The 18,689-nt window shown below is 41.9% G+C and overlaps 1 protein-coding gene and 1 pseudogene across 2 annotated transcripts in view; both read right to left on the bottom strand.

The window, feature by feature from the left end:
• The window catches only part of BDNF (brain derived neurotrophic factor), a 52,696-nt gene that overhangs the window by 32,053 nt on the left and 1,954 nt on the right, over positions 1 to 18,689 (bottom strand). The window contains exon 1 of one of the 2 annotated variants that reach the window (XM_008050728.1): positions 674 to 756. The exons of the other annotated variant lie outside the window; for it this stretch is intronic. The gene's annotated coding sequence lies outside the window, so the exon portion shown is untranslated. Of the gene's footprint in view, positions 1 to 673; positions 757 to 18,689 lie in introns of those variants that run through there. 2 annotated transcript variants of the gene reach the window in all.
• Positions 6,273 to 6,709, bottom strand: LOC103252120 (annotated as a pseudogene).

The following is an 18,689-nucleotide window of genomic DNA, read 5'->3' as shown; positions in this document are numbered from 1 at the left end:
CCCGGAGCCCGCGCCCTCTGCGGAGACCCGGGGCAGTGCGCGCCGGGGCGGGCGCGAGCCGGTGCAGGTCCGGCGCCCCGAGGTCTCACTCCTCCAGCTCGCAACGCCCCCCTTCCTCCCCATCCCGGCGCCCAAGTTCTGCGGGAGAGGGCGTGCGTCTCCCCGGCCACGGACACACCTTCCCGCACCTTCCCGCACCGCGGAGCCTGCGCGCGCCAGCACACAATGCCACCGCGCAGAGCCTGGGGGCGACCGGCGTACTCCGCGCCCGAACCCCGCCGGCTGCCGCGGAGTTCGCGAGCTGACCCCTCCGGAGTTTGCCTAATCGGAATCCCATCAAGATAATAACGGCATTTTTTATTAATGAACGCCCCCAGATAGCGTTACACCAAGTTACTTGTTCCAGCCAGGGGCGCCCAGGCAATGACAGACCTCGCTAAAGCCACACACACACACACACACACACACACACACACACACACACACACACACACACACACTCACACACACACACACACACACACACACACACACACTCACACACACACACACTCACACACACACACACACACACACACACACACTCACACACACACACACACACACACACACACACGCCTTCCAGCAAGACCCCACAGGGACGCGGAAAGGGACCGAAAGAAACGAAACCCACCTTCTCAGTCACTACTTGTCAAAGTCAACATCCAGGCAGCGGCTCTGGGGAAGACTTCGGGGCCCCCACAACTCCCAGACTCTGTTATTTTGTTTCCACGTTCCCTTGGTTTAAAAAAAAAAAAAAAAAAAGTGGCGGTGGTTGGTGGCGGGGGGGCGGGGGGAGGGGTTCGAGTCTTCGGTGCCCGGCATGTCCTCCGCCCGTTCTGCCGCAAAGAAATTAAATTATTGATAGTGGAACTCGCATGGCGGAGGTGAGGCTCGCACCCCGCGGGCGAGGAGCTCCATCCGATCTGGGCAGAGGCGGGGAGCTCGCATGCTCGCTCGCCGGGGGCGCGGCGGCGCGGGCAGCCCTCTCCGCGGTGAATGGGGAAGCGGGTGGGAGTCCACGAGAGGGCTCCACGGTGCCTTGACGCGCGCTGTCATATGATACCTCCGCTGCCTCGAAATAGACACTCCGGTGCACGAATTACCAGAATCAAAATGCAGCGCATTTAAAATGATACATCTTTTATTAGAAGAGTTCCGTTCCGGGGCAGCATCGCCGGCTGATGCAGATGTTTTCACTTCCAGCCCCGGCAAACTTACGCACGGAAGCCAGCCCTTTTCATCCCGAGCCCTGGCAGCAAAGGGAAATTAAAAGCCTTTTGCTTTAACCAGAGAAGGGGGGAGGGGGCGGCGGGGAGAGTTAGCTCCCTGAATTCGTCCCCACCCTCCGGCCCCATCCCTACCCCGGAGCCGAAGATCACACAGCCTTTCGGGGTCTCGTTTGCCCGTCGCCGAGACCCTTGCAGAGGACTTCCCTGGGCCTGGGGTCAGAGGACACGGTCGATTAGCCGTTGGACGCACCGTGGCAACCCTCACTACCTGTGTTCCTGCCTTAAAGCTCCGTTTTCTTCTGGTTAGTTCGACCACTTTGTACGCACCAGGGTAGACCCTAAAATTCCGAGAAAAGGACCAGGCAGCAGTGCCGTACTCACATGGGAGTCCCTGGACCCCCCTCCGAGCATAAAGATCACCTGCGTGAGAGTTGCAACGAAGGTTCCTTTCCCAAGAAGAGTGATTTGGAAGGGGGTGTGGGGCCGAGTCCAGGAATTCGCATTTGAATAAACTCCCCGAGCAATTCCGATGCAGGCAACGTGAGGTCACACGTTGAGCAACACTGTCTGAAGGGGTGTGAAGCCGAGTATCGGAGGAATCGCCCACCCACTCCACACCCAAACTCTGCAGGAGCTTTTTGTGTCTGTGCATTTTTTTCTGTAATCCCAAAGGGGTTTGACCCAATCATTTAGAAGGCTCATTGCTGTAAGAATTTCCCTAAACACTCCAACATTAAATTTGCTAAAGGGAAAGATTTATAAACAGTTTCTTTTCCTGGACCCTCTTGTGGTTACCAAGAATGTGCTGTAGAACCGAATATGTAACATTATTACATACTCAGTTCAATTTACCTAAGGGCTTACTTACAGTCAACAAAATAAGTTCACAAGCATTAGCCATCTTAGAGCTTCTAAAAGACTAAGGACAGAAATTATCATTCCCGTTTTATAAAAGAAGAATCTGACACTCTGCGCCAGGAAATAATTTACCCAAGTTTCCACAGTTAAGTATCAGGGAGAAGACTTCAATGAACTCAAGAACTCCAGCTAGAAATAACACTGCCTCCAACCCCCATTAACGGAGCTATCCGTGCCCAGGAAGTGTTATCAAATGTGTGATCATTCAGAGTGCCTTTGCAAATTGTTGGACTAAATAGTCAAATTATTCAAATATATGCATATTCTTCGAGTGTCACACATTTAGCTTTGCACCTCTGTCAACTTGACAGAGCACATGACCAATACAAACTACCCTACGGCACAGATGGTGGAGTTTATTGTGGAATATTTAACATATGTAAAATATGCAGGCTAACCAGAAGGCAGTAAAGGACGTTGGGCATGGCTGCCCCAAAGACCCTCTGTGCTGGTTCCCAGGGGCATAGGCTGAATGCAGACACAATTTATTTTAATATCGCAATGCAACATAAAAAGCTAGTTTTATACATTAAAAATGCTTGTATGACATCATAAAAGACAGAAGGAATCCTGCTTTTTGTCTTATAACTTTATGTTAACTTCAAACTGACGCTTACTTTCCAACTTTACATTTGCTTGAAAATGAGTTCTATCCCCAGGTTTTTAAACTCAATGGTAATTTACTTCCTTTCTGAAAAACACCTGGCAAGTGAGTGTCAGGAATCTAAGCTGGCCTTCTCAGTTCTGCTCAGTTAGAAGTTATGGCAACTCCTTTACCTGCTAATTTCACATTGCTACGTCAGCACGTCTGCTGAAGGAAAAAGTCTTCTCATTTGCCAGAGTCTGATTGGGTGGATCTATGGCCAATCTTCTTATTCCTACGCTCCCTTGACATTGTATAAATAAATGTGTGTATCTTCGCTTTCCAGTGTGTGGTGCAGTTTTACTGAGGAAAAGACAGAGGAGTCAGAAATGAGAGGGATATTTAGAAATAAAAGAAGATCAAACGCCAATTCAGATAAGCCTGAAGAATTAGACCTTTTAACACTTCTGAGCACTTTCAGACTTTCTGATTTGTGATTGTACCATTGCCAAAACAGTAGGTAACCGGGCTTAAAACATTTACTTGTCTGTCTTAAAACTGCATCTTACATTCAAAAACAGTGAAGCCAAGAGACACTCAAGTTGGATCAATGCCTTGCATAGAATTCTAAATTTTTAAAAATTTGTTTAATTCAGGTAGCATATAAGATAATTCTGACGGTCTGAGATCAAACTTTTGACAAAATTGTTTTCCTTTGGTGGTCAAGGGTCATACTGAGGACATATAGCCTGCATTTCTAATTCAAGATTGGTCTCTAACATGATTGATATGCTAGGAGCAAAGATTCCAAATTTATGATCTGAACTTTTTCTCTACTACTAAAATGAGAAAAAGCTTCACATCTTGAAAAGAAAATACTTCCAATTTCACTTTGTGGGGCTTAACAATTAATTCTGAATTTGTCCAAGTCTTTATTGTTATTATTTTGGTTAGAGGCTAACACAGTCCTAACCCAATGTTCTAGGAGGACTAAGGTCAAGAAGAAACACAAATTTCCATCTATTCTTGTCAGAAAATATAAACTAATCCTCTTTACCCAAGTGGGAACAGAGACTCAGGCTCAGATTTGACATTGGCATATTTCTTCTATTAATTTACTTGGTCAAGGTCACTTCTGCTATCACCAGAAGCATTTTACATTTAATTATGTTTATTTAAGTTTCCTAGTGACTCCTATCTTGAGTCTTCCTTGCCAAAAAAAAAAAAAAAAAGAAAAGAAAAAAGTTGTCTAGTGCCAAATGAATTGACCTCAAAAGCTACTGGAAATTGGAGTAAGAGATTAGCCTAGGGAAAATAATAAGTGAACAGAAAACCCCACTGCTGAGCAGAGTGGCAAAGTTGCTTTCAAATTCATGCTGGGTGACTTCAAAGGCCAATCCAGCTTTGAATTGTGCCACTCACAATCCTCAGAATGACTGTATAAGGCCTGTCCTGAGAAAAACCTTAAGGGCGAAATAATTTGCCTATTCAGTTAGTGGTATGTCTTCTCCATAAACTTTTTGTGCACCATAAGAATAGTTGCATGCTATATTCAAATGTGTCCAAACTGGCCGACACCTGTCACAGGATTTATGCCACCAGGCATGCCCATTAGTGGCTGACAAAGAAAGGAGCTACAGTTAAAAAAAAAAAAAAAATCGAAGGACCAAGAATAGGAAGAATAGAACAAGAGGGTCAAAAACCAGTCGCATCTGGGAATAATATTTAGTTGGATCAAGAAAAACAGCAACACACGAACCATTATGAAACTGCTGAAACTAACCCTCAGCCATATGAGAATCATCAACGTGTAACCTTCTAAGTTACCAGATTTTTCCCGAGAACATTTTAAAATTAACCATGAAGAATACGTTTGATTTCCTTGTTGTAGTATTTCTAAGCATGGTCAAAAGAGGTGTAAGATTGTGGGCTTGGGCCATAAGTTAGAGCTGACAATAAAAAATGGCTGCTGTACTTGTTGGTTCTGCTGGAAGAAAAGCCAGGAGAAGAATACACACATTTAAACTAAAGGGTTTCAGGACACTGAATTAGACGTAAGGCAAAAACTACCCTGTTTTTGAGATCCACCTGTGTGATGAATGGAGTGAGGGATTATCTACTGCTAAATTTTATATTCTTTGTGAGAAAATGGAGAAATCAGAAATGCATGCACAAAGATAATTTAGGAAAAACAACTGCTGAATATCCCAAAGTTCTATTTGTAAAAAAACACACTAAGATTCGGCCTGCTTTTGTGTGATTCTGATGCATGAATCTACACAGTGCCGGTCTTTAGCCGTCTTTTTGACCAAAGACCTGGGCAGGCTGTCCAATTGACTTCTTTTCCTAGTCCGCCAGATTGCACAGGCATGTTGAAAGAAAGGTTTCAATAGCACAGTGTGTAACATAGTTTAGGCTTTAAATTCGTCTAGCATACAGCATCGTTTGGAAACATCTGAAACGCTTGACTTTCTCAACTTTAGTTTCCCTCCACTTCATAGTTACATTCATGGCCAGGTGTGGTGGCTCATGCTTGTAATCCCAGCACTTTGGGAGGCCAAGGCAGGAGGATTGCTTGAGCCCAGGAGTTCAAGACCCGCCTAGGCAACATAGTGAGACCTCATCTCTACAAAAGATTTAAAAATTAGCCCAGCATGGTGGTGTGTGCCTATAGTCCCAGTTGCTTGGGAAGTTGAGGTGGGAGGATCACCTGAGCCCAGGTGTTCAAACCTGAGGTAAGCTGTGATTGTGCCACTGCACTCTAGCCTGGGTGACAGAATGGGAACCCCCAACTAAAAAACAAACACAACGAAATATAGTTACTTGAATTCAATTGTTGAAAACTTGCTGCGAACCTACTGTGTGTCAGAGGGAAAAAATACTTTTATCTAAATTATCTTTTTGCATACTTTTCTTTCTCCATTTTAAAATGAAGACTATAAATTGTAGCAGTAGAAAATCTCTCACTCCAATATTCTATGGGCGGTGATACAGGCAGATGAATAAAATGCATTTCACCCTTGAGGTGCTCGTATTCTAGGACATGAATTGTCATTTAATCCATCAGGTCACCTGGGAATTTACTGAGGTTTGGAAATCATGTTTTATTTTACTTTCTGTTTGCTGCAGCTTTGGTGTATAGAAAATTGATGAACGGCATGCCTCTAGTGGCCGGAGGTAGTAGTGATGGACAAGAAACTTGTTGCCAAAGCTGGGAGAGCACCTGGAAGATGGGGAGGGCGCCCCATGACTGATCAGTGCCCCCGTTATTTTGGCTAGCAGTGTTTTACAAGAGGTAGACAAAGGATAAGAAGTGGAGGGGGTGTGAGGGAAGAAACAAGACAGATAATTTTTGCTTGAGGCAACTACTTTTTCTCAGTGTGATGGGTAGACTTATAAAAAGATAGGTCCAGAAGGGATCTTAGGAGATTATCTCATCTTCCTCACTACTTTAGACTAGGGAAGTGGACCATGCATCCTCCTCCTCCTCCTCTTCCTCCTCCCAGGTTTATTGAAAATATTACGGCATCACAGAAAGACTCAAACAGCTCCTTGTGGTGTTTTGAAGTTCATTCCAACTGTACGCTGAGGATCTGCAGGTTGTTCAGATTGCCAAAGTTCAAAAGCTTCAGCATTTCCTTAGTGTCGGGATCGACTTCAATGATCTCCTGATCCAGAGCTGAGACCTCCGGAATGGAATTGTCCCTCCTTTCTCTTTCCTCCTCCTGCAACTTGATGGAGATGCCTCTCACTGGGTCCCTCTGGATCCACTTCATCAGATGCTTGACATAGCTGGCTATCTTGTTGTGAAGCTTCTTGCTGGGAATAATGGCGATCTCCTTGCACATGCGCTTGTTCGTGTGTAGTACTTCTCAATGATGACCTGGGCTGCCTTCTTCATGGCCCATGTTGGCGGGTCCTTGGTAAAAGAGGACATCCTTCTTCTAAGGGCCTTTCTAGAATCCAGTAATGCTATTGCTTGAAAGTTCCCACTTGTTATGCATTTTTGTTCTTGTTGCAATTTATATCTTATTCCATTCAACCTTAGTGAAGATGGGGAACAGCTGCTTACTAACCTCCTTGTGTTATGAAGTCACCATTCAGATTTTTCTCATAGAGAAAGATCAGATCTCACAACCTTTCTTCATAAACTCCAACTTTCAACCCATTAATCATTTCTCTTGGTCTACCCTGGACCTCCTCCAAGTTCTCCATATTCTTCTGAAAATGTGGAGCCCCAAACCAGACATGTATGTGAAATTATCCAGGGCTCGGGAAACATGGGAGTCATGAATTATCTGAACACAGCTGTTTAGAAAAACTAAAGGGAAGATTCAGACTGACAAATTCTCCCCTTGCAACTTGGAGACAGAAGTGGTTGTTTAATAAAAAGATGAGCCTTTATAGCAGAGCTACATCTTCTGTCTTTAGCTTTTAAATGAAGCGCTTTTTTTTTCCTCAAAAGAAATGGATCTTGAATAGGACATTTAGCTCTCACGTTTTTTCCCCTCAACAAAATGTTTAAGAGCAAGTGATTTTTCCATACTCCACTTAATATCCCAAGTTGTAGACCTGAAACTTTTAAATTGGGATCAGGCTCTCATATTCTCAGGTGCTTGTATTTTGATATAATCTCTCTCAGAAGGTAAGGTCTATGAAAGACTACCTCTACTTCTAAAGCTTTAGTTTTCTTCTCAATAGAACCATTTTTCATTTCATCTACACACGAAACCTGGTTGGAATGAAGTGAATAAAACTAAGTTGAATTCTGGAAAAGAGAAGCATGTCAACTACACGATACCTAGAATCAAGTTTACCTGAATATTTCACTCTTCAGGAATATCTCCATTATGACCTCATGACCCAAATATTTTGGACCTTCTGATTCTCGATAGCCCAGCTGAAGGGCAAGGGATCAGCAGAAATGCCATTCCCACTACTCATGGCTTCTATTTGGGACATATTCAGTGGTGACTATAATAGCAACACACGTGTCCCAAGAAGAAATTGGGCCAGTTATGGAATAAAGCCAGCCCTCTAAAAAGAAACTGGGTAGTAGAGGAGGATATTTACTACCTCTTCATAATATCACTTTAAGAAAACGTCAGAGGACTCGGTGACTGAAAGGAGACTACTCAAAGTGTTTGCTGCAAGTAGATACTTCTGAAATCTTAGTTTGCCCGTGAGAGGCATCAAGAAGTGGTAAGTCTAGCTGGACCTAATAGAGGGTGATGGTTATGTAGATAGATAGAGTAAATACAGTGTTTCATAAAAGGTGAGGACAGAGAGAAGGAGTGGAAGGGAAATGAATAGGTGAGAACAGAGCCATGCCTTTAAGTTCCAAGACCCCGTCATTGGTTGTTTTCGTAGTCACTGCTATGTGTGCACTCTGGGGAACTTTTTATAATTGTACTGCATGAACAATAGTTATGACTTGGGAAAGGGCGGTGGGGTGTGTGTGTGTGTGTGTGTGTGTGTGTGTGTGTGTGTGTGTGTGTGTGTGTGGTGGGGGGTCGTTGGGGGAAGAAAGATGGAGGGAGTAGATGGCTACATATCCAATTTTGGAAGTCAAGTGTTGATGCCATGATTCAAATTAAATATATTTCTGGGACACAAACTTTAAGACTATAGTCAGCTTTCCTCAAGACAGCCCCCATGCTGAATTAGAACGAAGGCCCAATGCTTCCTTTATTACCAAATCTCATGCCTCTCCCAAATGCAGTAAAATGTTTAGCACTTTTATTTCATAGGCATGTTTTCATGAAGCCCTGGGGAAGAATGAACTAAGCAAATGATCATCCACTAACCGTTTTTTTTTTTTTGAGTTGAAGTATTACTCTGTCGCCCAGGCTGGAGTGCTGTGGCACGCTCACGGCCACCCCAGTGTTGACCTGCTGGGCTCCGGCAATCCTTCCGCCTCAGCCTTCCAAGCCAGAACTATAGGCACATGCTACCACATACAGCTAATTTTTTTTATTGTAGAGGCGAAGTCTCGCCAAGTTACCCAGGCTGGTCTCTAACCCACAAGCTCAGGCAATCTACTCGCCAAAGTGCTGGAATGACAGGCTGAGCCACCAAGCCTGGCCCACTGACCTTTCTAATTAAAAAAAGTTCCAGTAGAAGCAACTGAAGTTAGCTTTGCATCATGCATCACTTTATGTTGACACTATATACAGACCTAAACTACCATTCTCACGTAATAAACATATTCTCGTAGCATTATAACTAGATTGTGGCTGTAGAACTTGCTAGAACTACTTGCAAGTCAAATCTCAATTGCCTTCCATTGTGTCTGCACACAAAAGCCAATTAAAGTGAGTAAAAGTAAGTTGGGTTTTGTAAAGAAAAATCATGCTAATCGATACGATGCCAATTTATCTCAAAGTATGTAGAAGTTTGACACAGTCTGGACTATTTGCTAGACTACTGTTTTTTTTCTAATTTTACTTTTTACTATTCTATTTTTGGAAACTCCTATTATTACTTATTTGTATAATTTTGCTCTTCATTTCTAGAAATAATTTATAAAACATCTAGTTTACCCTTCAGTTAATTGATGCGCATAAGTGCACATACAGTCTTAGAACAATATTTAATAATGAAGGTTAATCACAAGAGTTGAATTATATGTGTGGATGTCAAATGAAGAAGAAAGAAAGAGCTTTAAAGAGTATTTCTTTGAGCTGGGCTTGGTGGCTCAGCCTGTAATCCCAGCGCTTTGGGAGGCTGAGGTGAGTGGACTGCCTGAGCCCGCGGGTTTGAGACCGGCCTGGACAACTTGGTGAGACCTCATCTCTACAATAAATCAAAAATTAGCCAGGCATGGTAGCGTATGTCTGTAGTTCCAGCTATTTGGAAGGCTGAGGTGGAAGGATCGCCAGAGCCCAGCAGGTCGAGGCTGTGATGGCCAGGAGCGCCCACTGCACTCCAGTCTGGGCTACAGAGTGAGACTCCAACTCAAAAATAAAAAAAAGAGTATTTCTTTGGAAAATGAGGTGAGTTTAAAAATACACATTTTAAATTAGCAAATATTTTCTAACATTTTAAAGACTAAGGGTATTAATAGGTATAACTCGTTGTAAAATTGCCTGCTTAGTTCTTGATCATTTTAAGGAAAATAAATCAGTTGTCATTATCATTTTCCTGGGGTAGGGAGGAAGGAAAAGAATTCTGTCACTGAAAATCAAATAAAGTTACTATTTAATCTCAGATAGGAGAATCAAATGTAGTAGCTCTGAAACACAAGTAGCAATATAGGAATCAATGAATATTTGAGGCTTCAATTCTTTTGTTTTAGTTAGTGTCTCAATAATCATAAAGTAACTAGAAGGTATTTAAGAAGTTTAAAGCATACATAGTTTTGTCCTACCATTTTCAAGTTAATAATACCTTATTAGTGTGCTATTAAAATTTCATTATGTTTATATTTTGGTAATTAATATTTTTTCACTTTATTCTGAAAATCAAGGTAATTAAAACCTTGCCCAGACTTTTCATTGTTTTGTTGTTGTTGCTGTTGTGATTGTTGGAAGGTGGAAGAAATATCATTGTCTTGTGATGTGATGTTAAGGCCCAGATAGCAGTCAGGAGAACTTGGGTCCCAAATTTAACTCGGTCACTTTCTGGCCCTGAGACCTGTACAAGCCACTTCACAAGCCCAAGCTTGGTCATACAGATAATGTAAGTGTCATACAAATGTTTACTGAATAAGTTAAGAGATCTTCACCACTGTGCAACTCCACCACCCAATCAGTAAAATGAGGTCACTGGGCCATAAGCTATGGTTGCCAGACCTTAATGAAAAAGAACAAATGATTCAGGTGATTTCAACACACTAGGGGAACCAGTGAACTAGACCATTTTTAAGGTGTTTTTTTTTCCAACTAAATTTGGACTCCTTTCAGGAACTGTATATCATCTGGTAAACTAAACTTGGAACTCATGTATTATTTCCCCTAAAGTCAGAGCTTTGAGCCAAGGTAAGGATTCATACCCTTCTACCTATTACATTACTTAGTTATCTCTGACAAGGCTTTAGGTGGACTTTTCCACACATCAAAATGTCCTTTGAGATCATCTTTTTCTGCTGGCCTGGTGTCTTAGCTCTGGGACATATCATGATGAGTTCATGGTGCTCTTCTCTGCATAAGTCAGAGTGTAGGTGGAAGGAAGTCTCTCCATAGACTTCTGCATCCTTGATTACTCACATGACTTTGGCAGCTCTGCAAAGACCACTGATTGTGCTAAGACAGACCAGTATGCATCTCATGCCTCATTTAAAACCACATCTTTCTAGGAGTTGCTTTCTCAAAGGAAGAAGGATAAGCTATATCAGGAAGACGCCCAAGACGATGTATGACTCCCTCACCAGACAATACTCCAGCTTAGTTTCTAGAGCTAGTATCCTGAGTTCTGAGTTGGTGCAAAGACACAAAGGACCCAGGCACCAGTTCCTGGCATCCTCCCAAATGAGATGCTATTTCCAGGGAGGTTCCAAGTTTGGAGTGGATCCTTTGGAGGAAGAACATTGAATTGCAAAAGGAAAGCCAGTAAACATTTTAGTCCCCAACAGGGATGGTAAGCCTTGTAATTATGTTTAAGGCTGTGCTCATCCATCCTCTTCTCTCCATATCTGTAAACAACAGGCTAGTGTTGAAGGTTTGTCGTCCACTGTGTGTTTTGGGGGAAGACGTTCCGCATCACAACATCTGCCGTATTATACCAGTAACAGTTTGAAAAAGCAAACTTATGAAATGGCTTCTAAACACACTAAATCCTAATCTAAACAATTTATTACATTTCTTACTCAATAACTCTCAGAAGTCAGCTAACTTGGAACTGCCCTAAACAAGTTAAGAAAGGACTTATACATCACCCACTGGGTTAATAAACCAAAGTAAGTGGAAGGAAGAATGTGCAGGTGAAGAGTTCCAGATTCTGATCTTTCTCTTCAGGATACTTATTTCTGGACAATTCTCTATCTTGGGAGTGTTTTAAGTGTGGCACCAATTATCATCATAACAGCTGAGATTGCATAATAATCTGCAGATTCGGTTAGAGATAAAAAAGAAAGGGCTCTGGCATTAGAAAGACCTGAGTTTGAGTTAAGCTTTGCCGCTTATATTATCTCTGCTAATTTTGGAGAGTTAATTGATGATTGATGCCTCTGCTTCTTTATCTTTAAAATAGGAAGAACAACCATTGCCTAGAAAGAGTGCTGTGAGAATTTAATAAATGATGGAAATACAGAATGCTCACCATAGTGGGCTCAATAAAGTTCGATTTTATTGTTCATCTATTGATCCTCACAAAGCACTTGGAACACTCTATTTTGTGATTGTGAAAACTGGTCTTCAAAAAGAATGGCTGATAATTAGCAATTTGAAAGTCTCTCACTGGTTAACAAAGAGTCAAAATTATTCTAGAGAAGCACTCGTGGTAACAAATTTTGAAACTCTCAGCCATCTCAAGGGTCATGGGGAAGATCTCTTAAGAAAATGTATATGCTGAAACATCGGAAAATGGGAGATCCACATCAAATCTGAGTGGTAGCTACTAGTCAGGGACACACTCTTATAATGGACTTTGGAACTAGAAAACTTTAGGCTTAAAGTTTAGCGTCTCCACTTAAGATTTGCTACATTACTTTGGGCAGGTCACTTACGTTCTCTGAGCTCTAATTTTCTTAATCTACCTCTGAGAGCTACCTCGCAGGTTAAATAACACATGTGAAAGACAAAACAAACAATTTAACACTGGATGACTGCCAAATACATGTTATCTCACCTCACTGCAATTTGTATCTACTCCTTAAGGCGCTGCAAAGACAAACGGGAAGTTTTAAGAATCTGCTGAGTTAGTGAGGTCACCCCAGGTATCTGAGGTAGTGCTCACTGAGTGAATGACCAGAGTCTGAACTTTTTATCTTTTTCAACAGAGTGACAGATTTCTAGGGTGGAGAGAGGAGGGTGCTGGTAATACTAAGGATAAACTTTGGAGTCATAGCAAGCTCAGTCCACAGAAGTATGCTCCCCACACCCCAGCCATCTCATCATTTGTCCTTTCCCAACACGACAGCTTGTCTAATGGCAAAAGTGAATTTTTAAAGGTTTTCTCTCAATGCCCATTTCCCCTTGCCAGGAAGGAAAACCCAATGGCTAATGTTGACATTGACTAAATTAACACTGCTGAATCTATGCCATGTTAAGATGTCTCCCAAGTGCTCTGTTGTCAAATATGTGCAGAAAATGTTACACAGTAGTGTTTGCAGACATCATCACCAATAGAAATCACAGGCACCTTCAGGTTATGTCAGTTGTTACAGATATTGCAAAACACATCGATGCTTATCACTACTTCAAAATTATTGTATTTACCTTGCTGCTGGGTCTCACTGAATGCATTTAAAAGCATATATATTACTATATCACAAAATATGCTGTTTTTAATATTGTTTACAACTTATGTCAATGCAATTGGCTTCCCTTATAATTTTTGCTTTATATTTATTCATTTAGAAATACGTTTTCTTTCTTCTGAGAAGTCTGAGAAGGGTTTATGTGAGCTTTACAAGACTCCCAAGAGTGGAGTCCATGGCACAAGAATGGTTACAAACCAACCCCTTGTTACTCTAACACGTGGTAAAGGATACTAACCACAGAGCAATTCTGAAACATGGATTGGGGAAGTCGTTGGGGGAGAAAGAATTCCTTAGTGGAGAAGGAAGGGGAAAGCAGAAGAAATTGTTGTTTCCTAAAGTAGTCAGAACAAGAATGAGCTTGAAAGGTGGAGATCGGTCTCAAGGGACAAATGGCCTTGAGGAGTATCAGAGAGGGCACTCCAGTTCAAGAACCCTGTGTAATGTCAACCCTACCTTGGTTTCCCTTTTTTACTTCCCTACTCATCTTCTCCACATCCCGTCTTTCTTCTCCATTCACTCACCCTGCAGTGCCCTATCCAAAGGCTTTCGGTGTTTGTGGAGCTTCTCTGCAATCCCTTAATTTGGATATTTCTTTCCCCAGTCATCTTACTCCTTAGAGATAGATAGTAGGTGACTGATATATTTCCTTGAAGCTGGAGATAAATCAGTTCTAACTCCTGATACTGATGGGTAAGGGGTTTAGCATTTTCTGAAGGAATTTCTAGGTACCATAAGCTTTAACATGTGTTCTGGGTACCCAGATCTCAGAGCATTTTCCTCTGCTGTTTAGGGCTCCTTTCCCAGTAGGCAAAGGTTTGGGAGTGCTTTCAACGTTCACTTAGAGGTGAAAAACAGCGGCAGAGTACTTTTTATTTCCTGTGGTGGTCCAGAAAATGGCCATGACTGGTCAAAACCTCTCATAGAAGATAGAAATCTCCCCCAGCTTCAGGCTGAATTGTTAAATTCAGAGGTCACATGTTGCTGAATGGCTGACTTTAGAAACTAGACTTTAAAGATTTAATTTATTTTTAAATGAATACTTGGGAATATATTTTGCCATTTGTCTAAAATAGAATTCAAGAATGATGTCTGTCATCCCTAGCGCATCAGAAGTTATTTTAAATATGGCATCTTTATAAAAGTCAATAGCTGCCTCATCAAAGGGCAATCATGTCTAGTGTGGGTGGCTGTGCCAATTGTTTTTGAACTACTGCAGCAATCTAGCCAATCCCAGGGAATGGCTTGCAGTCTTTCGACACCCACATTTTTTCTTAATTATCTCCACCAGGCTGAGTTAGCTAAGGACAGATCTATAGCATTTCCTGGATGTCAAAATGCCCACACACCTTCTGCAATCCTTGGGCTACCCGCTCCCTTTCATGTGTCTTGTGGTTAGTCCATCTAATTATCTATTATCATGTGTACATAATGCATTATTCATGAGACCTAGGCAATTGCAGAGTTAATATCTTTGATTTTAAAAGGAATGACCTGAAAAATCAGAACTTCTGCTTACACAAAGAAAATAAGTATTCAATTTGATAGCAGGTCTTTTTTCACCACCCAGTTTTAAAAAAATAATCTGCAAAAGTTTGAGACTATTGTCCAAATTAAAACTTTCCAAACTATCATTCTTCCTAAAACAAGAGTTTCAACACTTAGATTCCCTCTAGGCTGGGTTCAAACATGTTGCTTTGATTTTTCATAATGTACTTCTTAAAAAGTTAACAATGGGTAGTACCCCAAATTGCACCTCATCACAGATTAGAGTAACTTAGGCCCTACTCCCCTCTAAGAAATAGTCATCGATTTGATCTTTTATAGCATTCAAACTTGAAGCCGAAATGGAATTCAGAGTCCATCCTGAGAACACCCTTTTTGTTTTATGTGTGAAGAAACAAGATAGTGACTGACTTTTCTAGCTACTGACAGCTAATTAGAAGGAAAGCTTGAACTCAGGCTTTTTATCTGGTTCACTGCATTCTCCTGAAAATGGTAAAATCCAGAACTCCATCTCCTTCTAAGGAGCAGAGTAAATAGAGACCAGTCTTACATCTCTAGGCTACAAGCACCACCAAGATTGGGACCGTTCTGTCTCACTCCTTGCTGAATCTGCCAAATGCAGCACAGTTCCTGTCATATGCTACGCGGTCAATGAATACTCACAGAATCAAAGTATTAATGTTAGAAGCTCCATGGTAAGTGTACCTTTCAGGCCAAGTGGGAAATAGCCAGGCAAGCTCCTGATCCACATAAGTATCAGAATATCTACCAAGATAAACAAGTACTCAGGCATCTAAGACTGAGATGAAATTCCAGAGGGTTGACAAAAAGTAAGTCAGTGTGAATTCATGCATCAGATATAGGCTGGGCTAAGTGACCTTTGAGAACCTTCCAGGGCCTCCAGTACTATGACTCACAAGTAAAAGTAATGTATTTCTTGGCTTCAGCTGTTCCTAGTCTCTGTGTTTGTTTTGGGGGGCAATTAGCAACTATGACTTAGACGGTGTGTCAGCTGCAGGAAGAGTCCTGCTTTCCTAGAGTCTCCACTGTGAGAGAAGGAAAGAATGGCTTTGGCTTAGGAAGGGAAGGCATAGAATGCAGAGAACTTCCCATTAGGACTCTTTTTTTTCTGAGTCAGTCTCACTCTGTCACCCATGCTGGAGTGCAGTGGCATGTTCGTGGCTACCACAGCCTCAACCTGCCGAGTTCAGGCTATCCTTTCACCTCAGGCCTCCGAGTAGCTGGAACTACAGGCACGCGGCATCACACCCATTACCTTTTTGCTTTGTTGTACAGACGAGGTCTCCCCAAGTTGCCCAGGCTGGTCTTGAACCCCTGAGTTCAGGCAATCCTCTCACCTTGGTCTACCAAAGTGCTGGGATTACAGGCGTGAGCTACCACACCCGGCCAGTACTCTTTAATAATGTTGGAAAGAAAGCAAAAGTCTACTTGAATGTGAAAAACTCAAAATGGACACCAAAAATCACTAAATGAGCATGGAGAAGCAAGAATAAAGAATTCCGTATTTCCATCTCTGCACCATGGTGTTTTGGGGGTATCAACCTTACAAAATGTGTATCTTTCTCAAGAGACAGTTGTTAAAGCAGCAGCTCTATATTCCAAAGTAAAAGATTTCATACTTTTGAAATCATGGTCACTTTTCAGCCAAAAGAGAGAGTTTTTTAAAAAATTGTTTAAAAATTTAATCTTTCTCCCCTTAAGGCATCCCCCATTTCTATAGCACTTAATAGTGGTTAGTTTTCTTGAAATGCTAATATTTATTTTTATTATTAAGTACTACGCACTGTTCTTTACATAGATTATGGCATGTAAGAGACTCACTGCTTGTTAAATTCCCACAAGAAAACACACACAGACACACACGCCCATACACACACACACACACACACACACACACACACACTGCGCACACAGCAGTAGCAGATCAGCAAAGAAAGACACCAGCCAAAGAAAGATAATTTGAGATACTTCTGAGGTAGCAGTTGTAAAATTAAAATAGGCAACTCATTAAATTATCCATAGAGTGAAGAGAAAGCTGTAAAAATAGATATTTTTCTGGCAAGTCAGTGCTTTTCAGAACAAATTTAGATTTAAGCAGAGCTTTTAAATCAAATGATATCAGCTCATATTCATTAGAATTATTTAGATGGTTAGATTAGTTTGTCCTAATTAGAAGCAAAGAGTAGCTTTACTGGTCTTTGAAAGAAGTATATTTAATAAAAAAAAATATGCTCAGTTAGACATCATTTTCACTGACAGATTGTAAGCAATATGATCGAGTGAATGTTATTGGAACAAGTTGGAGCTTGGTCCCCAAGTCACAGAATTAGAAAAATAAAACCTTTTGTAAGTCATGCTTTGATGCCAAGCTCCCTCATTTCTATGTGTCAGCTTTTGTGGTCTATTTTGTGGTCACCCAGTCCCTCGCCTTCGCTCTCTCACTGCTGGATTTCAGAATGTTGTTTCTTACTAAACCTTCCCCTAGAGGACAGGCCAGGAAAAGGAAAGAAACTAAATTCACCAGCTTCTCTTCTTATTAAGAATTTAGATCAGAGATGTGATAGGGAAGGAGTCTGGTAAATGAAACAAGCAGCTTATGCATGCAATGTTCACTCTTTTTAAAGCCTTCTTTCCAATGTACAAGGACAGAACATTGACAAATAATATTTTGTAAGCCAACTAATCACTTGCTTTTAAAAACCCCATTTACTGTGTTGAGCACACAAATTAGGTGATGTTTTAAAATAGCGAGTACTCAGGCTCAGTAAAATGAAAACGCTGTAGGCAAAGAGAATGTCATAACAGCCACCTCCCATTGGTGGAGTGCCGCTTCCCAGTTTGCAAAGCCCTTTCAGACATTCCCTTAGCCTCCAAAAACTGCTGTGTTGTAGGTCTTCCTATCAATGACACTGAAAAACTATGGGTAGAATGCACGTATTTTCATCTGAATCAATACTGATATATTCCATCGGGGGAGCTAGACCAAGCTAAAATATTACATACAGAAACATTAATATGCAGGACCAGGCAGCACAAAAGTAGGCTAGGTTACTGTTTTATACACACACACACACACACACACACACATATACATGTATCTCTTTAAGGTTAAATATTCTCTCTTCGCGTTCTTCCCTGCTCCTTCCTATCACCTTTTCATCTTCTGCCTGATTCCAAGCAGGGCAAATGACATTTCTCGCCTTCAGGATGAACAGTGCATAAACAGCGACGATCTGGTGCACGATTCTTAAAGTGACATTCATTTCCATGACACTCCAGGCGAAACCATTTCGTCTTACAAGTCGAGTGGTGTGTGTGTGTGTGTGTGTGTGTGTGTGTGTGTGTGTGTGTGTGTGTGTTGAAGAGGATGACGTGACGCTTTTGAGGTTTATTTAAGTTGTTAAAGATCTCGAGGTTACAAGAATTAGACCGTGAAGCGTTTTTTTCCTCCCAGGGACACGAAATCTACAATTTTCTCGGTTCAACTGTCAGATAATTGACAAGTCGACTAAAAGGATAATATTCCCTTAACGAGGCATTCATTTGAAGCCCTAGCAACTGTATCGGGCGGCTGCGAGTGTTCGCTAGTAAGGCATGGCGCGTGGAGAGGGAACTCGGCAATTTAGAGTGACAGATGATTTCCCCCCCATCCGTCAAGCTGCCTCAGAATGTCACAATATTTACACCTCTTCCTTGGTGAATTAGAATCCAGAGACAAGCAGGCAGAAATTAATAATAATAATAATAATAATAATATTCCGACCGGTGGCCTCTGGAGTGGGAAAAGCAAGCGTTGCACCTTTAAATCCTGTTCCTCCAATCCCCGTCCCGCCCCCCCTTCCCGGGATTTTGCAATAAATCTCCCAGTTCTGCGTTCAGCCTTGCAGATCCGTATTTAAAACAGCACCATCTGGGAAGGGTGGGTGGCAATGGCGATGCGGGCGCCTTGGAGTTCCTTTGCAGCACGCTTGGA

Source organism: Carlito syrichta, unplaced genomic scaffold (assembly GCF_000164805.1).
Source record: "Carlito syrichta isolate Samal-C Ts95f unplaced genomic scaffold, Tarsius_syrichta-2.0.1 Scaffold153629, whole genome shotgun sequence".
NCBI lineage: Eukaryota > Metazoa > Chordata > Mammalia > Primates > Tarsiidae > Carlito > Carlito syrichta.
This window is presented reverse-complemented; position numbering and strand designations above follow the sequence as displayed.